This window comes from Drosophila novamexicana, unplaced genomic scaffold (genome assembly GCF_003285875.2).
Source record: "Drosophila novamexicana strain 15010-1031.04,08,12 unplaced genomic scaffold, DnovRS2.1 tig00000739-arrow-arrow-pilon, whole genome shotgun sequence".
NCBI lineage: Eukaryota > Metazoa > Arthropoda > Insecta > Diptera > Drosophilidae > Drosophila > Drosophila novamexicana.
This window is the reverse complement of record NW_020824819.1, coordinates 788,280-815,411: the sequence shown is the minus strand read 5'-3', so window position 1 is coordinate 815,411 and position 27,132 is coordinate 788,280. Positions and strand designations below refer to the sequence as shown.

The following is a 27,132-nucleotide window of genomic DNA, read 5'->3' as shown; positions in this document are numbered from 1 at the left end:
TTCTCAAATTACAAGTTCTTAAAAACTGCAAACTCATTATTTATCGGGCAAATCGATTTGCGTGCTAATTGACTTAGCTTTTCATTGGGCTCACAAAATTTCCAACTGCTTCAAACTTTGTGCACATTGTGCCCTTTGATAATGAACTTTAGTTGAAATTAATTCGTGCCATTAACAAAACTCAATCAATTGATAAACAATCACGTTCATCGATCAACGTCGCATCTAATCCAGGCCAGCCCGACTGAACCCTACCCAAGGGAACCGACCTTGTCCTAAATTATTATCAGTCGAAGTATATTTAAAACTGGCAACAAAATAATTCACACTTGAAATAATCAGAAACTCAACCAGAAATGAAAGCCAAGTCAACTTGGAGACGTTTCGAGTCAGCTGTCAGCATGGGTAAAGGACCCCAACGACACTCCCACGCACCCTCTGTTCGAGTCCTTGCGACAACATGCTTCCAGTCGGTATTAGTTTACAGTTTTGTGGTTAACCGCAAATAAGCATTTTGTGAAATTTGTTTCGTTGGTTTCGTTTCCACTTGCCCAACTCAAAGTTGGACACTTTGTAAAAGTTGAACTCGGACTCAGCGGGTGGTGTTCGGGTTTGGTCAGCAAAATGGCTGTTTAGCTGCTTCGATGGTCCTGCTTGGCCGGTTATCAATAGAATTTCTATTTTTCTTTCTCATATTCCTTTTCCTTTTTCTTTTTTTTTTTGCTTCTATAAAACAGATTTTCACACTTTGCTGCGTTTTTCTGACATTCCCATGACTTTATGCTTACGTTTCACTGCGCAGAAAGTGCGACTTGATGAAAATCGTTGCTATTGACGACAATCCCTTAAAATATCAAATAACGGCAGACCAAGTATATCTAAGGCTTTCAGGCATTACGTTCTGTACATACTTCAAGAAACTAAAAATAAACAAGCTTCCCAGCGAAAGGTTCCATAGAATTTATTATGTCTGACTTGTTTATGCGCTGTATATCGAGATAAGACTCTTATCTTGATATATACGTATTCATATAATTATGTCCGTTTCACATTATGTGACATGTTTATTTATGAACTTCTGGTTGAATGTAAGTAAATGTAGCGAAAATACTTTTCAAATAATTCAACAATTTTACTCTTTGCCATAATAAGTTAGATTTTGAAGTTGTTTTTTTAATGCTAGGTAAAATAACCATGTAAATTATAAATCATTACAGTTATATATATCGGATTATGTTCTTAAAATATCGAAATAATAACTAACCTTCAGTAAGAGAGATTGTTTTATAAAACACAAAAATTAAATAAAAAATCTGGGAAACATTTTATGAAATGGAATTCATGATCACAGAGCTGCGCATAAGTTTTTTTAGAGATAAATATTCAGTTTTAAACAGCTTTGCAATTATTCGTTTATTTATTCGTAATTGGCTAACAATTTTTTAATATGCCCTCAAGGACTTTGACGATGTCTCTGGCTTGTATCTTCCTGGTAAAAGCATGCAGCTGTCATGGAAACCTTAAGGCAGGCAAAATATTTTCTTTTCTTTCGTCTTACAATTAGGCACGCAACCATCCGTGGGCGGGTCAGCACAGGTGGGCCGCCAGCAGGCCGTGTGATGTGCTCACACCTTGGTGAGTGGGCGTGGCCAGGTGCACATCCATGCTGTCCGCATGGCAGGCGCCCGAGGCGAGTGCTTCTGTTTATGGTTGATTGAATTGAAGTGGGAAGCATGCGGCGTTAGTTAAACTAGAACTCGACTTGCAAAGTGTATTTAAGGGTGATTCATATGTTATTTAGCGTTCACTTCAAATGATTATTAAACGAAAGGTTGGGCTAAGTTATATGCCTGACCTAATACGTTTTTCGTAAGGGTATATTTGTGTTTGACTTTAGTCATAATTATTATTTTAATTGTATTAAGTAAGTCTTCTGCTATTTGACTTATATAAAATGCATTTTTTTCGGCAGGATCGCTTAGTCAATAATTTTATTTATAATTTAAAACAAGCCAACACGTTTTCAGAAAGGTAACATGATAACATATTCTTTTCTTTCGAGCAGCTAATGATAGACATTGTATTAATTATGATTTAAAATTTATGCGTAAATAATAATTACATAATTATATGTTCCTTATGTCAGCTCATCTAAGGTTTTCTATAAATAACAAATTAACACTTTTAAATTCAACTTAATATTCTGTTTAAATCTTTATGTTTATGCTTCTTAATTTGCATTTAGCTTTGTGGCAACGTTCTTTAATTGAATATCAAACGCCAATTTTCGTGTTGTCTGGTTCAATAACCCAAGCGTAAAGTTAATTTATGAAATCACGCTAAATGTTTCCCGTGCTGACTAATTTTCAGAAATTTTAAAGCGATTTCCATTGTCCGCACAGCTTAACGAACGATTTGTATCTGCCCTCTGGGGCATCGAATTTTTATTGTTATTGCCGCAGCGGCTACTGTAAAAACGCAATAACAAATACGTACAGTATACAGTAAATAATAATAAGCCGAAGATAAATCTGTTTTCATTACTCATTAGGATAGACGCCTGGGTCTCATTTGGTTCCATTGACTGAACGTCGCATTTAAATGGGAAATTTGTAATATGAGTTATAAACTAATGTTGATTTTTCGCATATTGCGAACGGAAGTTGTTGATTTTTAGTATACCTTTATTCACATTTTTCACCAAAAATAATATTTTTATTGTTGCGCTTTGTAATTTTCAATGCAAATATACGAGTATTTAGATGCCTTATCAATGAATGAATCTATTGTATAGGTCGTTATTCATAAAAATTGCATTTGCTTAAATATTTAAACCAATAAAATAAACAAGTAAAGTTTCTGGGAAACGGTGCGTGCTATATGTTCGTTTTACTGTGATGTTAGTTATACAGTTTCTGTATAGATGTTAAATGCCGAACGCCTTTCTATGCGATTTTCATGAGTTCATGTATTGAAAGCATAAGCCAATGTCATGTGTATTTATTGTATGGCTCTTTTGATGTTCTTTTATCTAATTTTTTCTTTAATTTAAAGAATTTATCTGCCCGTTGATAAACTAAACTTAAATATTTTTGTATACTTGACTTAATGCATTTACCTAAAAACCTTTATTCAAATATTCAGCTAGTCGCATCTATATTGTTCTTCTCGCTGCTTGCTGGCCCATAACATCCTTCAAGCTGATTCTGAATTGCAATATTCACGCAAAAACCAACGAACCATACAAATTGACTTCCGTTGTCTCGAGTGTGATGTGAAATTCGTGGCGTTCTTTGCTGCCCAGATTGCAACTGTTCTGCATCAGTTGAGCTTAGTTGGGCTGCTTCCTCCCACATGAAGTTGAGGCTGTGCAGACCTTTTGCTAATTATGTTTATGGCCAAATTGCCGATAAAGTTTTTCATGTCACGTAGTTTGTTGAAAAGTCATTACAGTAATGCAGTCGGAATATCTGGACTGCTCTTTTTTTACGCCCAAAACTTAACAGCTTCGCTTATAAGCTGTGCATTAGTTTTGTCTTATAAGTTGGTGTTAATACATAATTGTTAACTACCGAAGTTTTTCAGTTGTAATTGAAATAAACCAAAACTTGACAAAAATACTCGAAAAACAAATTATTTTATTGGAGAATGTTTAATAAATTTGTGCTAGTGCTATGTGAAGAGAATGATCGTTTTCTATTATAAGTATCTTATCTTAATGAAAAAAATATTGTTTTTTTTTTGCAATTATGTGGGCTATGATTTTGCTAAGTTGTACGTCATCGTAAAAGTCTTAATGAATTTTGCTCCGACTTAAATCAAGAACGCAGTTAAAAACAGGCATGCGTTCAATTGTTCACGACTCTGACATTCCAGTTGTGCAAGACTTTTATTTAAAAACCACCATTTATCACTTTGAAACAATTTAAAACTTTAGACATACTCAAGAATTTAATTAAAACACTCAAATTTTTCCATTTCATTGTGCAATGGAATTAACCGACGCAGTGTTAGGGCCAATTTTGACATTTATGTGCTTAATTTGGCGAATTGTGGCTTATTCTCCATTAGATTGCCTAATTGAAATATTTTCCTATCATTTCCAGACAACGCAGGAAGCACTAAAGCTGCGCCCATCGCACTACATTTTGGACAAGGTAAGTCCCATTCAACTGGACGGAAATCGTCTGATAAAAAGTGCTTACATTTTTGCTGTTTTTTTTTTTTTTTTTTATCAGCTTATAAATTGCAAATTCTAATACATAATACACATATATTTTATATTTATATTTTTGATCACATTTGCATATAACTGAAGTTTTATTTAATATAATCTAATGGGTCAATTTGTAGTAAATATCTGTTTAATTAACGGAACATTAAGATATAAAGACATTTTTTTATACAAATTTTATAATAATATCTTATCAACTATTGAATGGTTCTCATTTTAAATTATTTACTTATAAAGTAAAGATAATTTTCAGGGTTCAGTCTCAAATCTTAAGACCATTTAAGCCTGTTTATAAATAGTCAAGAAGTTAAAGTTAATCCACTTCGATTAAAAGTTGATGATTAAAAACTATTGAACTTAACCTTAAAACTCTGTTTAACAAATATAATTGTTAAACTTACGGCAGTTTATGTCAAATATAAGTTTAACATGTGTTAATTTGAATTTAACAACTTTTAACTACCTTAAAGTGCTTCAATAAGCATGGACTCTCTTTTATAAATCAGCTAATTGAGCACACGTTCGGGGAACGGGGCATTCCATTAAATACAAGCACATCGCCATCTTAATCATTTATCTTGCTTGTTATCTATCTATCTATCTATCAATCAGCGATAATTTGCTGCCACTTATTGGCACATTGATTGGCCACAAGCTGTCATTGATTAAGTCTGAGTCTGATTACAACAAAGCCATTTTCCAAGCTACCAAGCGAACACTTAGCAGCGTAAAAACTGTAGTCTACTTTTAGGATTCGCGGGCACAATTAATCTTGCCGGCACTTGGGCAACAATAACAACAAGAACAAGAACAACATCTGCGTGCTTTGTTGTAATTAATATGCAAATGAACAAGTCTGGGCCGGGCCCGAGACAAAGCCCAGCGACGACGTCAAAAACATTTGCACAAATCATCGGCTAAAGTGTCAGAGAGTTAGGGAGAGAACTGAAGCTAGCGAAGCTAATTGTTATGCAAACGGGCACACTAAGAAGCACCAGACAGTTGTTCATGCTCTTGTAGTTGTTGTAATTGCAGTGCTTAAACTGTTGTGAACTTTGCAGTCTGGTTAAAGTCCAGGCCAGCCTGGACAGATGCGGACTGACCGTCCAGCTGTGCGAAACAGGCCGCGCAAGGAAAATGTAATTATATATCGTTAGCTGTTTGCCTGCATTGGACCGAAGGCACGTGCTAGCCGCTGCCTGTTTTTGGCATTCTTCCAAATGCCATCGATGCAGTCTCTCAGAGTCTGGCCAAGCCAGAGCAGATGAGCAGCACCAGACGGGCCACTCAAACTTGACATCGGCACAAAGCGCTCAAGCTGAGGCTGAGGCTGGGACAGAAACTGCTGCTGGGCCTCGTGTGGTACAAGGCCAAGAAGCAGCCACAAGCAGCACTAGAATATCACACACACACACACACACCAGGCCTCTCACTCTGACAGGCTCTCTGTCACATACACATACACTTAGACTTGATTGCCTTGGCCAAGTTTGAGGCTAAGGCTGAGCATCCTTTTAAATGAATTTGTGCAAAATACATTATAATTTTGAGCTGCATGCGCGCTTTTCAGTTATTTGATTGCTTAAAAGCTTTCACTAACGTGCACACGCACACACACACACACACACATGCATTTATCGATAGCAGTGGCTTTGTGGCTTTTCAAAATCGATAGTTTCGTGTGTGTCTTGCAGGGAATTGTGGCATTACTTATGTGAATGCAAATTGATGTGCAATATCTTTAAATTTGTACAAATGCCTTGCAGTTGTGGTCACTGAAACATTTGAGTTCTTTATCATGGTACTCATTTGTATCAAACTTAAATATTTAATTAAAATATGAAGATAAATTTATAGCCATTTTCGTGCCTTAAATGTTATTAATTTATTTAGCATTGAAGGTCTCCAGTCTTTTAAGATTCAACTTACATTATTCATCATAAAATGTCCCGCCTTCGGGCTCGGCCTATTTCTACATTAATCTAGGTTTCAGTTTTAATTCGATAATTTGTCAAAAAGCTATTTTATTTTGAAAGTTTTTTTATAAACCCAAAATTAAATAGTAAAAGTTACTTAAGACTATTTGCAGATTTATAAAATTTTTTTAATTATACTTTATATATTTAAATGGATAAATTGTACTCAGCTTAAATTGTGTCTACTTTTTCTCACTGCATATTTATTTATTTATTTCGAACTACTACTACTATCGAAATTCGGTGGTCGTTTTTTGTCACATAAAAAGTACAACAGCCAAATTGTGTTCAAAAGTTGTTTACACCAAATAGAAAATAAAAATATAAATGGACTTTGTTAAGTAGATAAGTCTAAGCTGCTTTTCAATTGCCTCCATTGGATTTTAGGTAATTCAAAGTGTGCCAACATATTTGTGAGTTACTTGAAGCGCAGCTAAGTACTGTTAAATTATGCAAATTGTGCCCAGATCTCTTGTAGTTCGCATAGCTGCTGATTTTATTCTACAAACTCATTAAAACTTTAACAGTGATCCAAAAAAAAAAGAAAATATATAAAAAGTTGGTTGACAGATTGCCACACATGTGCGGGCAGTGTGTCAGCTGGGTAAAATTCCTGGCCAGGAATCAAGCTCAAGCTTGGAAATAATTGTCGTATACTATGGTTATGTGTGTGTGTGTGTTGGCTGTCAGAGCTGGCCGCAGGACAGACAATATGATAGCAAATTAAAAAGGCGCTAAACAACACTGAAAAGCGAAAAGCGGAAAGTGAAAGATGCTCAAAAGCTGTGCACACTGCGGTAATGAAAATAAATGTGCATGTGTAAGCTACGAGTGCGCTGCCTTTTGTTTCCACGGCGACTAAAATCGTTAAGAAAACTGCAGTACCCGGCAGAATGAAAAACAATAACAAAAACAAAAAAAAAAAAAAGTATAATAGAAAAATTGTCATAAACTTTTCAGCTGTGCAACGCAGTAAAAGTTCCGTCGCCAGTTGTTATTGCTGTTCTTGTTTTAATTTATGCCCATGAGCGACGCCAGTCGGCGACAAATACATATAGTATATATATATACAGCCGACCAACTTCTATAGTATGCATTGTAGGTGCGGGCAAAGCTGCTTAAAAGGATTAGCATGCAGCAGGCAAAGAGTCCTTGACCAAAATTTCCACAGCCAGAGCCTTGGAAATGGGGACGCTGGGCTTTGTTTTCGCTGTTGAAGAAAAGCGCGTCGCGGAAAAAACTTACTTGAAGTATAAGTAAATAATGCCCGATAAAATAAATCCCATTCAATTGCAAAATAATAATGTTATAATTATTGTAAAAGTTATACTTGTTTCAAAACTAAAGCTAAAGCAAAAACATATTATATTACTGGCTGCCGAGTTATTCGATTGTATTGGGTGAAGCTCGTTGAGCTATAAAGATATATTTAATATATAATAGAAACAATTATAAGCAACAAAACATAAATTTAAAAGTAAATTAATTCTTGCTAATGTTATTAATGCCTTTTATCGAAAATATAACTGAAATTGTTTTCCTATATGAAATAGGAATTTCAGCTGTAGTTGAATCTTAGATTCAAGGAATGTGTTTTTATTTCAAAATTAAGCAGCATTTAAGCATTTTATGTGGAGCACATACTTAGTATTAGAACTGTTGCTTAATTAAAGTGCAGCTCTACACATCTATTACTAAGTATTTGCAGCACCTTTTGTTTAATCCGACTTAGCTGGCCCTCATCCCTTTACGGTCGGCACTCAATTGTTTTGTTATTGTGGCTTTCGGAATGCTCCTCTCTTAATCTTTTCGCCGTTTTGCGTGCCTGACTTCCAAGTTCGTCGGTTGTATTTGCTTTTCGGCCAAGTCATTTGGCCAAAGTTTTCATGTCCATGTTCCTTGGGCCAGCCACATTGTGCTCGATTTTTCTTTAGTTCCCCATTGTTATTGTTGTATTTTTGTTTGGATGTTCCACTTTTTTGTGCTTGGGTTTTGTTTGATTCGTTTCACTTTTTCTCGGTTGCTTTCCACTTTTTCGTAATTGAACGTTTTCTTATCTCTTTTTTTAGGGTTTATTTTTCAGATGATTGGAAATTGAAGTGTTTTTTTAAATTAAAATAAAACATTTGTTTCTCAAACTAAGTTTGTTGTTAACAGCATTGCATTTAAATTTACTATATTAGAATTAGTTATAAAAAATATTTATAAGACGAGAAAAGAAATTTGCCGTGCAGCACCTGTAAAAAATACTTATTAAAAATAAAATTTTAAAATTCCACTCGCGGAAGGATCACCGGCTAAAACAAAATATCACATTTTTTCGCTTGCAAATCTTAATATTGCAAGACATATTTAATTTGTAAAGTTTACAGATAGATTCTTAGATTTATAGCTACTTTACTTAACTTGCAACATAAACAACAATTTCTCGAGCGCTTCACAACACTTAACACATCATGATCCACACAACAAGCTTCATTATCATATGTGTAAACACAGAATACTTCAAACTTTACCTGAGCCATTTGCGGGTGGTCCGGGGGGATATTTGCTTGCTGGATACTGCCAGGCTGGCAGTCGAGGCGAAATATTTACGACATTTACCTCAACTGTAAATCAGAGCACGTTGCTCGCTTCACAGCTGCTCGACAACACAACCACACACCCTACACACACTCTCCCTCACACACACACACACACAAGGTAACTGAGCAGCACATAATATCATTAAAAACAAATTGAGCACATTAATAAATATGAATTATGATTGTTAATAAAAAATGATGGCCGTAACGGAGGCATGTCCAAAAAAAGCTATACCAAATTCTAGAGTCAAGAACACGAAACGTCCAGAGGGGATTTTGACACTTCCAGCAGCAGCGTTGCATTTGACGTGTGGGCGCAGCCACGCCTACACACAATTGTTGAAGTTGGCTACAGAGAATATGGCAACATTTTGCGGCCACTTGCCACAAAGTTCGCAGGAGGCGGTAAAGCATTTTCTGTTCGTTCTGTTGCATAACTTTTGGCGCTTAAAAATGCGGCAGACATCATAAATCAATTTATTACTTTAGCATGCAGACAGCAGGGGCAGCTAAAGAAAGAGATGAGTAGATAGTGAGCGTGAAAGAGACAGATACAGTTAGCCCACACAGAATGTGGATAGAATGTCCGCAACGGCTTTATGTGCTTCTATCTGGGGGCTTATGGCCACCCAATTTGAGTGGATTCAGTTGTTCCGAATGCCGTTGACAAACATAAAGTGCAAATTATGCTTGCGTGTATTTCTGCAGGTGCATTGCAAAATTTATGCAGGTGTAAACAAACCGAGAACTGAGTAATGTGCGCCAAGTGAATGAATAACATTCGAAATGGCATTACATTCCGCTTATAGCTATGCTGCGCTCTCAGTCAGTTCTCACTTAATAAGATTTCATGTTTGAGTTTTTATGGAATGAAATTGGCGAACCTGTTTAATTGGTATTCGTTTGCAGAGATTCTCCTGTGGATACATATGATTGTTCTAGTGTGAGTGAATCAATATTATAGATATTTATACACGTCTGTTAAAAATTTTAATATTTATGTTAGTTAATCCCTTCTAGTGTACCTAAAAATTGAATCAATTGAAGATAAAAGTAAAAGTCAGAAAAGGAAATAAAACAAATAATTAAACTTAATTTTGCGTTATGTCGAATCTCTTAAATAAGATATACATACATATATATATATATATATATATATATATATATATATATATATATATATATATATATATATATATAGTTGATATTTAGCTATAAGATCAAAAATAAACACTTCAAGGAAGGATGCGCTTATTGGAAAATATTTGTAAAATTATTCAAGACATGTTTTTATTAATTTATGAATTCATCGGTTGAACGAAAAAAGAAAACAAAGAGTTTTCAAATTCTGATTCTGACTGATTCTTTCAAAACAAATCTCAAACTTGACTTGAGCTGTTGGAGATAAATCTTACGGTGTTTTAAACGGGTCGACCCCAGCCTAAACTTCAGTTTGTCCTTAGTTTACCTTCAAACTGTACCCACATATTTAACCAATGCATAATCGATCTATGTTGGACACACCCAAAAGAAATTGCCCCGAGGCTGGTTGGATATTTTTATAGCCCAAAAACAATGTTGACATGAAAGCCATTAGGGAACTTGCTCATAACGATATCCCCAATTTGACATAACAGGTCAACGGCTTAACTGTTAATCTGACGGCGTGACGCCATTTTGTTTTTATTAATGTTGTCGTTAGCCATAGTTATGGTTGTTGCGTGTGGAGGGGGCAATAATAAAAATCGGCAGGTTCCTTCAGCTATTTTTTGTTTCAGCCAGTGCCAGAGATTAGCTCGAGGAGCCAAATTGAAGAGACACCCACTTACCAACAAAAAAAAAACCCACATCCACGTGATGTATTTATTTTTTTCGACTCATTTGCAGTCGATTGTGTTCAGTGATAACGTCACCTTGTCAATGTTTATTTCTTTTCATCTTGTTGGTGTTGAGCTCTACGGAAATTGTCAGTGAGTCCATGAACTGCGCCAAAAAGTTATGCGATGTCTCCGAGCGCGGAAATTGTCATGAATGGGCCTTTCGTGAGGCCCGACCCAGTGACTAGAGGTTGGCTCTGGATTTGGCTCATCGTTGCAGATTGCCCACATTTCTGCGTAGTCATTTTTTGACAGTTTGTAATTTGAGTTTCAAGTTGAGTTCCAAGTTGAGCTGTGCGAGTGTGTGTGTGTGTCATTTTTGTATCATGTTTTTCTATAGCATCATTGTCGATATCATCATCAGCATCGTCATCATCATTGCCATTATTGGCAGCGTCTATCGTTTTCCTTTTCATTCCGTTTGACATAACTCACAAGTGTCTTTCCCAGCTCTTTGCGTTAGCTTTTACTCTACTTTCATTGCCGCTTTGTGTTACTTTCTTCTTTTCAATTTCTGTGGGTGTGCGTGTGTATCTCTGGGGGTGTGTGTGTGTGTGTACGTGCAAGACATGGCCGATAGGTTTCAATCTTTTGATAAGATTTAATGTGCTTAACGTGACGTAAAATGTAGCTAATTAAGTGCTAAACAAACGTAGGTAACTCTAGGCAAGTCGGCAAAACATCTGCGGCGCTTCCGATGAAGCAGACTTTGTCTGTCTGTTTGGGTGGAGAGCTTGAACACAATAACTAGAAATTATAAGTATATTGTATGTAACTACCGAATGATGCGCGATAAGTTAATTAAACAGATGCTGCAATGCGTGAAAGCACTATGTAACACACTCAATAATTGGTTTAGCTAAGCTAATGGGAAATTACTTTCTACGAAAATATTTGTAATATTATAGCTTGTAATATAAGTATTCTCATTTCTTTCTAAAGTCGATTAAGGAATTGAATCTTTGCTTGTAACCGATTTCAACGAAGCGCCTCTCTTTGAAATATATCATTTTCCTCTAGAAGCTTAACTTTTTTTAGCAACGGTAAGATAAAATCAATCAATTGTAGAGAGACGAGAAGCCATAACAATAATAAAAAAATCCCACCAGTATAATTATATACTTTTGCCAAACTTGCACGCTGTTGTAACTAGTTTTCTAATCGCTTCCCACGAAATCGCAGACTTCTCTGCGCTTCTCACTTGATTAAATATTCGGCCAGGTAATTTATGCAAACATCTTAAATGTCTAGCTGTTAGATACATTCATTGTGGTCTTTAGCCAAAATAAATGCTAATGAAATTGATAAAATTAGCCTTTTCAGATATTTAAGAGACATATGCAAATGAATTTATTTCAAGAACATTTATATTGAGTATACTTATGCATATCTGCATGGATACTTGAGCCTGTACTTATGTCGGCGTTTTCTTTATATCCGTACTCAATTTATCAAACAAAACGTTGTGTTGTGCGGCTGCCTGACAGATTGCTTGGCTGTCTGTCATATTTATGGCCCTCTGTACCCGCCCATCTATTGCTGGATGGGTGATCTATGCCGCAGTAACTGTAAATGCCGTCGCTCTTGACTGATTGGCGTCTGTGGCGCGTGCGTGAATGCAATTTGTTTACTCGTTTTGTCAAATTTGCATACTTATGCATGAGATAGAGGCGATTGTTTTTTAATTTTGCATACCCTGTACTTGTAAGGATCACAAAATGGTGTAATAGCGAGGCAATACTATTACAGAGTTATTAATATGCCAATTAATAGTTGGATCTAGTCTTGTCTAATCATTATTGTGATTGCATTAAGCTCACGTCAAATAAGGAATATAGGTTCATTATAAGATGATACATTGTATACCATATACAGGTAATTTCTTATACAAATTGTTATACATTTTTTGCTATATTAGTTTTGTGCTGAGTATAGGGCAACTGTCATTCGTTCTCCATCGTCTAGTGAATTGAGAGTGTTTTATTTACATACTTATATTTGCCAGTCATTCGACTTTTGCCCGTAAATTACTCAAACAATTGAGTGAGTCTCTTGAGAATTGCACTTGAATGATTGAGCATTCCATTGACATATGTTTCTTAACCTTTGAATGATGTAATTTCACCGGTTAACAACTTAATGAAATAACCGAGTCTTCGCATCTTGAATTTGTGCAAACAATAACAATATTTGCAGTCACTTCATGCCAAATGTTATTTGGCGTGTAATTCAATACAGTGGTACCTCAGCTTAACTGACAAGTGCTTGCCTTTAAATTATACAGCAAATGCATTTCAATTTGTTATTCAATGTTTGATGTTGCAAGTTTTCTTATTGTTTGTGATGATGCAACATATTTTAGAGTGTACAATGGAGACACATGAAGTTTGTATCGCGAGTTTAAACTGTTATTGCCTTTAGTTTTTTGGCTCTTGTTAAAGTGCGCTCATGTACTCCATAATTAAATTCAAGGTTGTGATGCACAATCGCACAGCATGTAAACATAAATGTATCAGTCTATTGCATTAGACTGGTGCCAGAAAGGGAGAAATTAAATGTGGTATAACTAAAAATATTGTGAAACTAAGAAACTATTAACAAATTCTTATTTAACTAAAACCAAATTTTATTTATTACCAACAAAAAGTGTATCAAATTTCACATTAATCGTATTTGACAATATCAAGTAAGCTTGAATATATTAAATATTTCAAGTATGTTAATCATTTCCATTTTTTTTAAATTATTTGTGGAAATATTCCAGACATTTGTACCAGTCATTTAGACCCCAAACGTTATCATTGCCAATAAAAATTTAACAAGCATTGACTTTAAAGAAATTCTGATTCTTATCATCAAATACGTATACACATTATACTTTCCAAACAACTGTGATATATTTTTCTTTATCATTTCTATTTAAATAGCGTGTATATCTTTTCATTAGTGTCTCCATTTTGGGCTGCACCCTTTCAGCATGTCGAACAAGCAACAAAATATATAATCTAATATTGTTTGCACTGTTGTCACACAAAATTTGTGGACTTGATACACGAAATAACCACTCTGACAGCAGCTGCTATGTCTTGGCTTTTTGCTAGTGCCTGCTCCTAACAATCCTAACTCTTCTTCTTCTTTGCTTCTTATTTATTGTTGTTGTTATTGTTGCTCCATTGTTCGTGCAATTCTGGCAGCCTCAGCTATTATTATTTCTAGATTGTACTCTTATTTTAGTGCAACTACGTTTTGCCGGGCAAGGTGTCAGTTGTGTATTTCGTGACTTTTATACAAAAAAAAAAAAACAATTTTCGTTAGGGCTTTAATTAAAAATTTGTATGACAAGCGCGTTTTTCTATAATTTATATTGGGCGTCTGTTTTTAACGCTTAGCCAGCTAGCTCGTGTTCAATGTTGTGTATTAATTTAAAAAATATCAGTCAATGTTGATGTTCGATCGGCCTCAAAGGCCGCCAGGTGGGTAATTTGCCGATGAATCATCTTGCTATCATAAGCTTATAAAAGTATTGTGTGCAAAAATATAAGTACTTACTTCAGGTAGATGCCTTTGCTTGAATTCACCATGCACTAGCCGTAAGAGGCTTTGTGCTGAGTACAAGCTCATAGATGATAATTAAAACCCGTGAGCACACACGTGCCATAGCGTGTTTCTCATTCCGTTTTATGGCACCATTGAATATGCATTGCGAGCCATAAATCAAACACCAGCCTCTGAGCTACAATGCACTTTCACTCGCGCATCTGTGAGATACTAGATTCTGCTAGAATGCGAGTGCGAGTGAAGAGCGAGGGTAACTTTTTGCAATTGGCTGCTCGAGTTCATCTAGAAAATTGCTATGCGCTATGATTAATGCAAGCAATCATGGAAAATAAATCACCTTCATAAATACACAGTGCTCTTCGTTTTAACTAACTGCTCTGCTGCAAAGTGCGAGAACTCTTCGTCTTAAAGTACGGTAGTTAAGCGCAGTGTCTTGATTATTTTTTGCAATATTTTGTTAGTTATTTGTAGATAAATTACTTGGCTTTTTTTGACTGAATTATCAAAAAAAAAAAAAAAAAATCAATTTTAAATTGGTTTTTTTATATTATCTTTAAGAAAAGCTTAACTAAATAAATATCAATATCTATCAACAATTGTTTTGCAGTCATACTTTTAATTCCCTTTTAAACAATCGTCTGGGTTTTTTTTCGGTAATATTATGTTCTGGGTATTACCCACACTGTCGGAATTTCTAGATATAAATACTTATATGGATTGTTTGTGGCACCAAAGAAGTCTTAGGTTTGTTAACGGGCAAGTTATCAGCTTCGGCTCTGTTATCCACAACTCACCTGTCAACTCATTTACAATCGGTCGTAGGCATAATTTATTAAAAAAAAACATTTTTGACTAAAGTCGGGTATATAATGAATGCTTTAACATGCCACTCAATGTGTAGCTCAGATTGTCCTCAGTTTTGTTTCTTTGAAATGCATTGCACGTTTTATAACGTTGAAAGGGCTGTAAAGTAATGAAATTTAATTATTAGTACTATGCGTTCTATTAACTAACATTGCGCTTGCTAACACTTAAAATATTTATTAAGCTAGCTACTTTATTAAAATATACTATACTATAACCACTTGTTAGAATATATACAAACCTAAAGTTAGCTAAAGATTTCTAACGCAAATTCTAAAAATCTACATAATAATGAAAATAATAACAACTTGAGATTGCAATGTTACAAAATTGTAAAATTACAAAACATTTTAGTGGTATGTATAAATACAAAATTGTTTCTTTTGTTTTTTACAAAAACTTGATTTGTAACTTCTCGTTTATATGACACCTACATGATATAGCGATTCGATCCGACCAGTTTCACACATTCCAACTCATATGCATTTTATTTTTTTTTTTTCAAGAACTCAAATATAAATATAATTATGGCTTGGCCGAGCCGTTCACCAAAAGAGCATGTGGCTTACATATGAATCAAATACATATTATGTATGTGCATATATTTTAATAAATGCATTTATATTGGACCACACATGCTTCTGTTCCGCAATGCAGATTTATAACGAAACGTAACGTTTATTAAAATAATCAGTAAATATGTAAAAATATTGTTTTGACTACACAAACACTCTGAATTCGATAAGAACATATAAAATGATCCCCAGTATTCTCTGAGATTGTATTTATAAATAAAGCAAAGACATCATGCTGATAAATAGTATGTATATATGTGTATACGCATGCGTATTATAGGGTCAGAGGTATTCTGGTTGGTACATACCCTGTTTTAATGGGTACACAAATAGCCAATTTACAGGGTCTTCAGCGTTTGTAAACACATTAAATACGTATTAAGAACATGTTGAATACATTTTACAAAATCATATGAAACCAGGCATCCGGGGAAAGTACTGTAATGCGAGCGCCTCCTGCTGTGCTTAAATTTCCCGACGCTGTCAACCGTCTTTTTCATTGTAGCCATACACACGCTGACACACTCGTACACACACATACATACACACACAAACACACACACAATTGAGCTTATTAATTTTGCAGTCATCGTCTGGGGCAGCACCGCCCGCTGGCTGAAAATTCAATTAATTTCAAATGCAATTTTAAGTGCACTTCTGCAGGGCGCTTCACTTACTAGGCGCTTCCGCTTCGGTGGGCTTTCTACTTCCGCTGAGCTCAGTTTCGGTTCCTTTTTTTGTTTTCCTATTTGAACTTTTTGTGTCCGAAAAAGTTGATTAATTATGCAAATTTTAATTAGCTCGGCCCGCGGCAAGTGGTTTGTTTGGCTGGCCAGCCAATTTCATTTGACAATTCAATTTCCTTTGGCTTTAGCCGTGTTGGCCACGTTTGCGCAAATATGTTTGCACAAGTTGTTTGCCCAATCCAGGCGTGGCATTATCTATGGCTCTTTCGGCACATGTATGACTGTTTGCGCTACATTCAATTAGTCAAGCATACGCACTGTAGGCATGCCCCGGGGAACTCCTCTGCTGGTTGTTTTCGGAGCGATTTATTGACGCATTTAATTAAAATGACGTTATTTGCATTTGGCCAACGTTTTTGGACAAAAGCCGGCGTACTAGGTGCTTGTTGGGTTTTGGTACCTTTTGGACGGCTGACTTAAAATATATATTTCTTAACTAAATTGTGTTTTATAATGGTTATAACCATGTTTAAAAATTCAAGTATTGTACACATTCTGAACTTATAATTCGTGTGTGGAATACCAAATTTTTTTAGTGACTTGAAGTGGAATGAAACTCTTAAGGTTTCGTATGTTTTTCGATATGCTATATAAATCTTGTAGATTTTAATCAGAGAGTCTTAAATTATATATTTGAAGACTGCACTCGCTTAACTCTAATGTGTATTGTTGCAAATTATTTCAAATGTACCTATGCACAATTTCTTATGTGCCTATATTATATAAGTACATTGTATTTTCTTCATTTCAATGAAAAAAAAATTAACTGTAACTTGAATTTTTGTTTCTTTACGGGTAAGCAATATTTAGTTGCAATCGAACTGCCAACTTCCTTATACCCTGTAAGTAAATAACTCATCAGTGTTGCAACTAATCGATATGCCAACCGAATTGGGCTGCCCGCTTTAGTAGTGGTTGCATCTCAACAGACTGTTTAAATAAGGCCACAGCCGGTGGCAGGAATTAGACAAAAGCATTGCAAGGCTGAAGCACTCGCAGCTGCGGCTCACAATAGTTGCCTAGTATCGTACGTAGTCAATTTTAATGCCACAGATCGTTTGCTTTTATGCGAATGTTGCCAACTATTTGGTGCTGCCAAAAAACGAAAGCGAACTGAAGGTAAACCGTTTGCATTGCGGCCAAGCTGGCATTTAAAGATACTGTTGTGCTCGCCTATCTGGCCACAATATATGCATGCCGAAATCTAGGCTGCTGTTTTTATTACAGGCTCAAGTTGTGCCAGGCCAAACAAAAAAGTAGGCAACAAAATTGCGCCATGCCTGCAGTTGTTGCCCGCAGGATTGCACATATCTCTCTGTCCTTCTCTCTTTCCTTTCGTGTTATACCCTAAATTCATTGGATATGAGTAAAAAGGTTGCCATGTCCCTGTGACTATAAGAACTATGAGAACAAGACATTTCAAATGTAGAATGACGGTATTGCTCATTGCTCGCCTAGATTAGAAATATGCCTGAGAAGGTTTTCATTAGAAAATATGATTGACCTTTTTGGCGACATGTATAGTTAAAAAAATTGGATAATTTATTTCATTTATCATCAGTTATTTGCTTAAAATCAATCAATAACTACCTCCACTTCAAATAAATCAATAAAACTATTGCCATATTTAAGGCATGAACGTTTCAGACTATAAACGATGAAGGTTTTTTAGAATGGCTCTCGTAGAACGTAGGCTAATTGGAGAAGATTTACAGCTGCGGCCTTCGTGTGTGTAGATTGTTTGTAAAGGCAACTCGGCCCTTTGTTCAGGGCATATCCAAGTCAGGCACTCCTGATTAGTGCAGTTTTGGTTCCTTTTTTTTTGTAATGCTGCCCTCGTACTTTGCCAAAAGTAATAAATTGTGCATTGTGCACGGCACTCGCTCAAACGCCACATTTACCATTTACCTGTATTGCCTTCTGGGCATGCCACGTGCCACGGTTGCAACCAGGCAGTGTCTGGGTTACTGCAGCAACGGTTGTTGTTGTTGCTGCTGAACTTCTTTTCGTGGCTGGCCGACCCGGCGTATGCGCGTTATTTTATGCCAAATATTTTATGTTACATTGGCAGTTGCTGCCATTGCTGTCATTTGCTCTGTGCTCTGCAACTGTTTGGGAAAACAGCTACAGCTTAAAGTCAACTAGATCTTTAGCTTGCCAATTTAAGCTCGCTAATAATAGTTAAATTTTGTAAAAATTCTTAAGATTTGGGTCTGTACGTTTATCTCAAATCAATTATTTACTCTTGTACGGCACATAAAGGATAACTCATCTTTGTTGTTAGTTTTTAAATTTAAATCGCATTAGGCTGCTGGTTTTCACCTTCCACATGTTGCTTCAACTTTACCAAAGGTGCCACATCGTATTAAATAAAATGATCCAATTTATTTACCTATACATGTCCCCAAAAAGGTCAATCATATTTTCTAATGTAAGCCTTCACACGCATTTACCGTCTACAACTAGGATTGCTTCGCCTTCCTTTTCTTATTTCACTTTTACCGGATATCCGCATATTTATAGTCATGTACTTTACGTGTTTTTCATAAAGAGAAGTTCACGAACAAAAGGACGCGACAACGGCAACTGCTACAAGGAATTGCAGAGAATAAACTTTAAGGATTTACACATGATTACACCTGAATTTATTGTATAGACACCTGAGTATTGTAGGCTTGATTTAGTTTCTGCTCGTTGTTGTTACTGTAGCTGTTATTGGCCGTTTCTCCGAGCAACTGTCGCGCATAGTTTGTGTTTATGACATTGCGAAGTTTGTTATTTCGACTTGTCGTTGGGGGATGCAAAAATAATAACAACAACGTCATGTGCTGGAACTCTAGATAGTCGAGGTACAGCAACAATAAACATAAAACTAACAAAAACATCAGCAGCTGCTCTACATACAAACGTGCTGTTGAACCTGATGATGGAGAGCATTTGGGGAAATTTGATGATGGGGTGGATAGCTTTAACCCCCTCGACGGTGCATTGAATAATTCAATACAGTCCCACGTCGATTTCCACATGCTTTGCACACTTTTTTTTTTTGCTCATTTGCACTTTTAGTTTTATTCGCTTGCCGAAACGTTTTTATATTCAATCATTTTTTATATCCTGTATTTCGCGAAAACGGGCATGTGCAAATTTGAGAATTATATAAAGCGTTGTTTCCCGAAAGATGATTAAGCGCTTGTCTTAGCTGGCAATGAAAAATCATTCGAATAATATAAAATCACGCTAAATTATCTACAGATTGTTGTTTTAAGTACCGCCTAGTCGATTGACTTTAATGCCAATAAGGATATTATATATAAATATAAATATTACATATAAATAAATGTGAATAACTTACTATTGGTCTTCGAGAGTGTATCTTCTGCGTGTAGCACTATTTCTTAGAGTATTATTGTTCACATATTGGTTTTGAATATTTCGTCATGCGCATATATGTATGCATTTGTTAATCTTTTCACATTTTCAGCATAAATTTAAATTATTTTATATGTGCATGTTGGGTGCCATCTGACAGTTTTTTATGACAATCGCTCAGTGAAGCGCATAATGCTGGCGGCAAAACTATTTATTTAGTTGTAGTCCACAGTTTTATGACTGATTTAAAGCTGAAGTATCATAAAGTGCTTTAAAGACTTAAGTTTTTACCAAACGTAAATAGATATTAGGCTTTACATTTTATGAAGCTTTTAGCTCGTTTGGATGTGTTTGTCCAGTATTTATCTATATAAAATGTTTATCTCTTTAACTCAAAGCTATTTACCCAAAATATCTTTTTAAATAAATATAAAGCTAATATTTCGTAATCGGTGTTGCATAACATGCAAAAGAAAATTGCAAAAGCATTTCCATCGCATTTCAATCAACTTTTATACACATAATCTGTTTGGACATGTAAAGTATTTTTCACATTCTTAAGCTCGGATGTGTCAAATATGTTTTGACGTGAATTTTTGATTGCATTTGTATGTTTTGGGCTTCTGATTTACTGTGGGACTGCCCCTTGGTGCACATATGCTTAGACTTATATTTACCTATGAATTTGTGCCCTTCACTATCCCACTCAGAGACACGCATTTCAGAAGCTCGACCCTTGGGAGTGGCTTGAAATATTCATGTAATTTCATGTTAAATATTTGGGCAATAGAAACGCACCTAAACGAAACGCAGGCCGAAATGACAAGCCAACCGAAACTGTCAGAACATTCCATTACATATGTCCTGTCCGTGGGCAGCGAGTGTCCTTTAATTTATCTTGTGTTTTGTGTGATATTTGTCCTCTATACAAGCCCGTTGATTGTTTGACTGTCTGTTTGTTAGCTCTCATGTAATTATATATTATTTTTAGTTTAATTATCACGCATAAATTAAAGCTTGCAGTTTTCACAGTCGAGAGAGCTCGACATGTAGCCCGTAAATTTCAAATGTCAACTGAATAAATGTGCGTTCAATTTTATGCTGCCTAGTTAAATTAAATATGGCTGGATTTAAATGATTTATAAAGTGCATTAATTTTTATTGATTTTTATTTTTCATTAGCATATTAAACATGCAATTTAATCAATGCTCGTTGTAGGTATTTCGGTTTTTTTAAATTAATAAAGTAAAGTAAACAATACACAAAAGAATTCATATACCTTTAAATTAATAACAATATAAATCTTTTTTAAGTAGAGACTTTATTGATTTATCTCAACATTTTTCTTAACGAGTAATAATAGTTTTCCCATTTCAATTTGCAAATTAGTTTATTTGCAACGCATCCAGTTTGTTTGTCCATTCAATTATAGTTAAATATGATTAAGTTACATTTACATTCAGACTTCGATTTCGTTAATTGCATTGGCAATCAGAATTTAATACAAATGGTATTAAATTTTGCTTCGATTATCGCACATTTACTAATTAATACACAATGCTCGATAAGCCGGCAATTAATTGAGAATTAAATTTCAATCTAATAATACTAATTGAGAAGCTCTAAAAAGTTTTGTTGTCGTATCCTGCAGGCGGTTATTCCAATTTGGTCAAGAAATAAGTAAAACATTAAAGGCAAAAGTTTAAATCAAATAAAAAATATATATTTTTGGCAATTCGTATCGATTTAGATCTTGAAAGTGTATCATGGGCGGAAGTCAACTTTCTTGGACTATTATACAGCATATATTTATATGCTCATTTTTGTTTTTCATTTAAGATATCATGATTAAGCTTCTCTACTTTTTAAATGATTTTCCATAAAAAAGAATAATTTTCTGTAGACTTTATATGAGACTTGTAGCTGTAATTTGTATGCAAGCGTATTTAATATTCTATTCAAGATAAGAAATTCTTTTTCAAATGCAGAGGTCAATGTAACGTGATATATTTTTCATCCGTAAGTAAAAAAAAAAAAAAAAAATCGTTCGGACGTAGACTTGCGTCTCTCTTAATTGCCACATCAGCTTTTCGACGGAGCTTTCATTTGTTGTGCCAACAATTTCATTAAGTTCGCTAACTCGCATATGCTGATAAAATTTAAGTACCGCAGGAACCGGAAATGACTTTGTAAGCCCTCCAAGTTTGGCCCACACGTCGTATGAATAACATTTAATATCATTTACTTCAAACGTTGCCGCGTTTCACGCATCTCGTGTATGGGAAACGGAGTCTTTCAAATTGCTTGTGTGCCCAACAAAATGTCTGCTTTAATAAAACGCAAGCCCATTTAACAAGCCCAACCCAACAGCCTCAAGTTTCTATTCCCAGACTTAGCTATCACCAACACACGCTATAATGGTCGCGTTTTTAAAATGTTGACTTAATTACGCTTTATTGACAGCATTAAAATGACAATCAAGTTTATTAATAATTATGCAGCTTAATGCTCAGTTTAACGCACACACTTATTGTGTCAAAATCAGTTACTATTCCCAGAGTATTTGACATTTCGTATCAATATTGATTTTTTTCCAAGAATTGTGTTTTGTTTTTTTTTAATGCAATTGAAATTCAGATGTTTCAGAAAATAATCACGTAAACAAATCTATCTATTTTAATTTTATTTAATATACTTAGCGAACAATCATTAATTCAAAATAGTTTATACATGGATTCAGATTCAATTAAATTCAACCCTTTGCAATAATAGATAAATCACATACATTTTCTTGTTAGACAATTTCGAATCTAATTTAGTGCTAAATATTATTGTCATTCCTCTGTGAAATAAATATGATTCCATCTTACATCCTTTTATAACAATTACAATGGCAACAACATTTGGCTTTTTGTATACTTATATATCCCTAATAAGTAATAAGAGTTCGCTGACTTAAATTATTTTGTATTAATTAAGATGAATTAAATGTTCACTGATATATTGTGGTTGGTTTTATGCTGTACGAAGCTTTTGAAATAAACACTATTATTAAACATCACTGGTTTTTATGACTTTCATCTGAACTCTATCGATTCTTATCAAATATTGCTTAGTGAAAGTGAAATGGAAAACATATGCGTGTATTTCAGTTTGAATTTCAGTTTTGTTGTGTGTTTTCTGCACACTTCCATTGACACGCAGTTCGCAAATCCTGTGAACAAGGAGTAACTACCCGTTACAAGCCAACACATACTTATCCCACTTGCCGCACAAAACTGTAGCATACATTTTGGGGCTGTGACAAAATTTCGCACACAGTTTGCTACATGACATAACCGGCAACGAAAAATACTTTCAGCGAACACTTCCTGCACACACACACACACACACAGAGCGATACACGCCCCATGTAATACACTTCCTTGGGTAGTTGCTTGCTGCGAGTGTGCGGGGGTGTATTTCGCTAATAGATGCCAAGAGCTTTGCCAAATTTTTAACAACATGCCGCCACACACATTTGTTCGCTGCCAAAGGAGTTCGCTGCTCGCTCCCAGCCTACACCGTGGTCGCAAAGGAGCAAAACCCCTTTCAGTTGTTGTTGGGGAAACAAATACCGTGGCCATTAATTTAGTTTAGTCCTAATTAAATTGCATACGTTACCATAAACACCCTCACAGAAACATGCAGAGACACAGCCCACCACACACACACACACACCATACATATATACACGAACACTAGCTCATTTATAAGCAGCTGACAGCAGTGCCACGCCCCTTTGTTGAGGTCCTTGAGGTTTTTTGTGGCTTAAAATTCCATGGCATGCACACAGAAACTTCCTTTTTGGCCAAATGCAAAACTTTTTTGCCTTGCGTCGCCTTTTGAGTGTAAGTGTGTGTGTGTGTGTGTGTGTTTGCTTATTTATTTTTTTGTTTTTGTTTATTCTTTTGCTGTTTTTTTGAATTTTATTTTGCTACGTGCTTTGTGCCACTTGTTTTTGGCGGTACAAGAGTTTTAAATATTTAATGAGCGCACGACCAGCACTGTGTGTGTGTGTGAGTGTGCATATGTTGGGTGTGTGTGTGTGTGTGTGTGTGTGTGTGTGTGTGTGTGTGTGTTGGGTGTATTAGAGAGTTGTTTATGTGTGTGTTGAAGGCTGTTGCAGTTCAGTTTTACTTTTGTTTGGCCGTCGCATTTGGCATTTGTCTTCAGCCATTTAGGCAGTTGTCCTTTGAGAGGGAGCCCAGCTCAGCTAAGTGAAGAGAGGAGTTGTGGATCCCATGCGGAGTGTGTTGAGTGCAGTTGCAAAAGAAAACTTTTACCATCAGCTGACACTTGGAGAAAAAAAAAGCTCGTATATGGGACGAGAACCTTAGGTCCATACATAATGATATGAGTTTCCTGGCGAATATGTTTAGACTCCTTCCTCAATTTTTTTGAATGAATGTGAAGTTACAAAGTATATTTTTTCAAAGAATAGTGTACATTAGAAACTTAAATAAGTCAAATACTCATATATATTTAAACTAATTCAGATTGGAGACAATATCGAAAATGAACACAGAGATTAGGGAAATGTTGTACGAGCATCCAGACCAACCAGGTGAATAATGGACTCGCTATTTAGTCGTCTTGTGTAGGATTGTTTTCCAGCAAGTTTGAGTTTTACCTGCAATTCGAGCATTCAAATAGATGGATAAATAGGTAGATAAAAATATGGATTTTATACAGAAGTTATTTGCATTATAACAAATTATTCAGCTGGTGCTTAAGTTGATTTTAAGGGCACGGTCCTAACTGCATTTGTCATGATTAACGCACACACATTGCTGCCACACCCACTTACACACACACACACACACCTAGTTTGGCTGCTGTCATTTCAACAAAATCGTATTATTTAGCCTTATTGCTCTTGACCCAACCGAGACCTATAGTCCCATCCACAACGCACAAGCATCCCATATCCAAAACAAATGACTTTGTTTGCTTTGCCAGGCATTCGCTGTTCCGTGCCCTGCTTTTGTACGGCGCACTCTCCGCCACTTGAGAAGTCAAGAACGGAGCAACTGCTGCTGAACTGAGCCGCCGCATCGGGGACGTTGAGGCTGACGGCTGGCTAAGGACTTGAGGACTGCGGACTGAGGGCTGAGGGCTGAAGGCTGAGACTGTGGCTATGTCGGCCACAGCGTGCTCGACGGCGCTTCTACTTGCATAAAAAAGGCTCATGAATGAATGAAATTGCTGCACAATTTAAAAACTTCCGCATCAAACGGCAACAACAATAACCACCGCAGCAGCAACAACAAGCACAGTGACAGCGAAAAAAATAATGCGCCCCCATCTGTCGTCAGTGCATTTACTATATATTATAAACTTATTTTTATTTTCGTATTCTTTTATTTATATTTTGCTGCATGTTGGCGTAGATTTCTTGTGGGTCGAAGAAAATGCTTTGCGGATATGTTTAGTATACGATTTATTTATATTGACAGGCACGAACAATTTTGGCATTGCGCTAGACAGCATTTAGATAAAAAAAAAATTATTGTAAGCTATTACAGGAGTATATGCTTGACATATTCTGCCTTAACTTTGAAGACTTTTTCTTATATATATAAAAACAAATATAACTACACAAAAACATTAGAAATCGCTTGGTGTACAGCTTTTGCTCATACTACAATATTGTATTCATGATTTTGAAACTACGAAACTTAATTGTTGGGAATTTTTAAACTATATTTTAATAGAATTACAGCAATATTAATATGTCTGCCAATCTAACATAACTGTCGAAGGTTTCATACGAAACAGGAAATTCTTTAAAACGATTAGGCTTGTTTCAAATTTGAAGCGAAGAATTTGGGCCGGGTAATGCCGGAAAATATCATCTAACTTAATATAAAAGTCCAATCACCATTCTAAAAGCTTGGCCTAACAACATTTGCTGCGAGTAGCAGATACCATCTGCTCTTTTTCACTTATTTCCCAGGTTGTTTTTCCATAGAATCCTTGGCTATGTCATGAAGTCCTGCAGGGGACTTACGCACATTGCACTTTCGACAAAATGCACGAAGACAAACTTTAAAGTATGCGTTTTTTAGTTGCATTTGCACTGTTCAAAAATTAATGCGTTAAAAAAATCGCAAAGCCCGAGAAGAGCAGCGCAAAAAAATGAAAGCGAAACGCGACAAGATGAGTTCCTGCATAAATAATGCCCTCAGCGTTAGTTACCCCGAGAGTTAAAAGCGAAAATGTGCAGCGTGTGCAAAAAGTGGGCAAAGGTTGCCCAAGGCGAGCAAATGAGTCGAGCATGAAAAGAAGTCCGAAAAGGAATTCGTAAAAGTAAACAAAAAGAGTAATATATAGTATGCAAGTGTTCCTTAACCCTCTGGAATTATTTATTAGGGATTAGAAAGCATAAAAACGAAGTTCTCGTTGATATGCTCTTGAAATATGTTTTTTTTGCGACAACATTCGATATTAATCTCAAATTTATAAAGAACACGATAAAATACCTCCATTCAATGTTGTTATTTAAGACTTCGAATTTGAATAAAAGACAATGAGTTAAATAATAAAATTCAACAAATTCAACAAAAATGTGGATATTTGAATTTTTGAATTCTTTACATTCAGATTTCGAAATATTTATTTATTAATTAAAAAACGAATTTTAATATGAATATATAAATCTTAGTATGAAATAATTTATATATTCATATTAAAATGTATCTAAACAATAAAAAATTCACTTCAAACATAATGTAACAATGTATAAAATATTCTATATAAACTATCTTTTGACAGATTTATTTGTTGCACATAATTAAAAATTAGAATTACTCTTCTTGTAAACAATTTAATCTCATTCTGGACTTTTCTCTTCTTTGCAGCAACTTGCTAACCAATTCAGGTAAGCTAATAAACAATTTGGATTATTATATTAAGTGTTGCGTTCACGGAAATAACAATTTCTTCAAAGTCGCGAATTTAATTGTCTGAAATTGTCCGTCAACTCGAAGCCCCGCAGCTATGCGGCTCTAATTAGGCAACGCATTATTTGATTTTCGCTTGAAACTTCAAAGACAAACCCTCACTCGACAAAAAAAATTCATTTCTATAGACACAGGGTATCAAAAAAAGAGTAAATGACTCATTTAGTGCTGACAATGCGAGGCGCTTTGATTTATGAGAAAAGACATTGACTGGGTCCGAAGGGGGGGTTCTGTTGGGGCGGGCTGCGTTTCTGTGCGTGCAAAACTTCAGGCGCCGACAGTTTGACAGGCAGCATGTGGTAAAGTTCTCCTCCTGCAGCTCCCCTGGCTATGCAAATAAAAC

At 35.4% G+C, this 27,132-nt stretch overlaps 1 protein-coding gene across 1 annotated transcript in view; it reads left to right on the top strand.

The window, feature by feature from the left end:
• LOC115763382 (beta-1,4-glucuronyltransferase 1) overlaps nucleotides 1–27,132 on the top strand; it is a 64,792-nt gene that overhangs the window by 4,995 nt on the left and 32,665 nt on the right. Inside the window, exons 2-3 of the mRNA XM_030705920.1 lie at nucleotides 4,107–4,157; nucleotides 26,688–26,707. The gene's annotated coding sequence lies outside the window, so the exon portion shown is untranslated. The remainder of the gene's footprint in view (nucleotides 1–4,106; nucleotides 4,158–26,687; nucleotides 26,708–27,132) is intronic.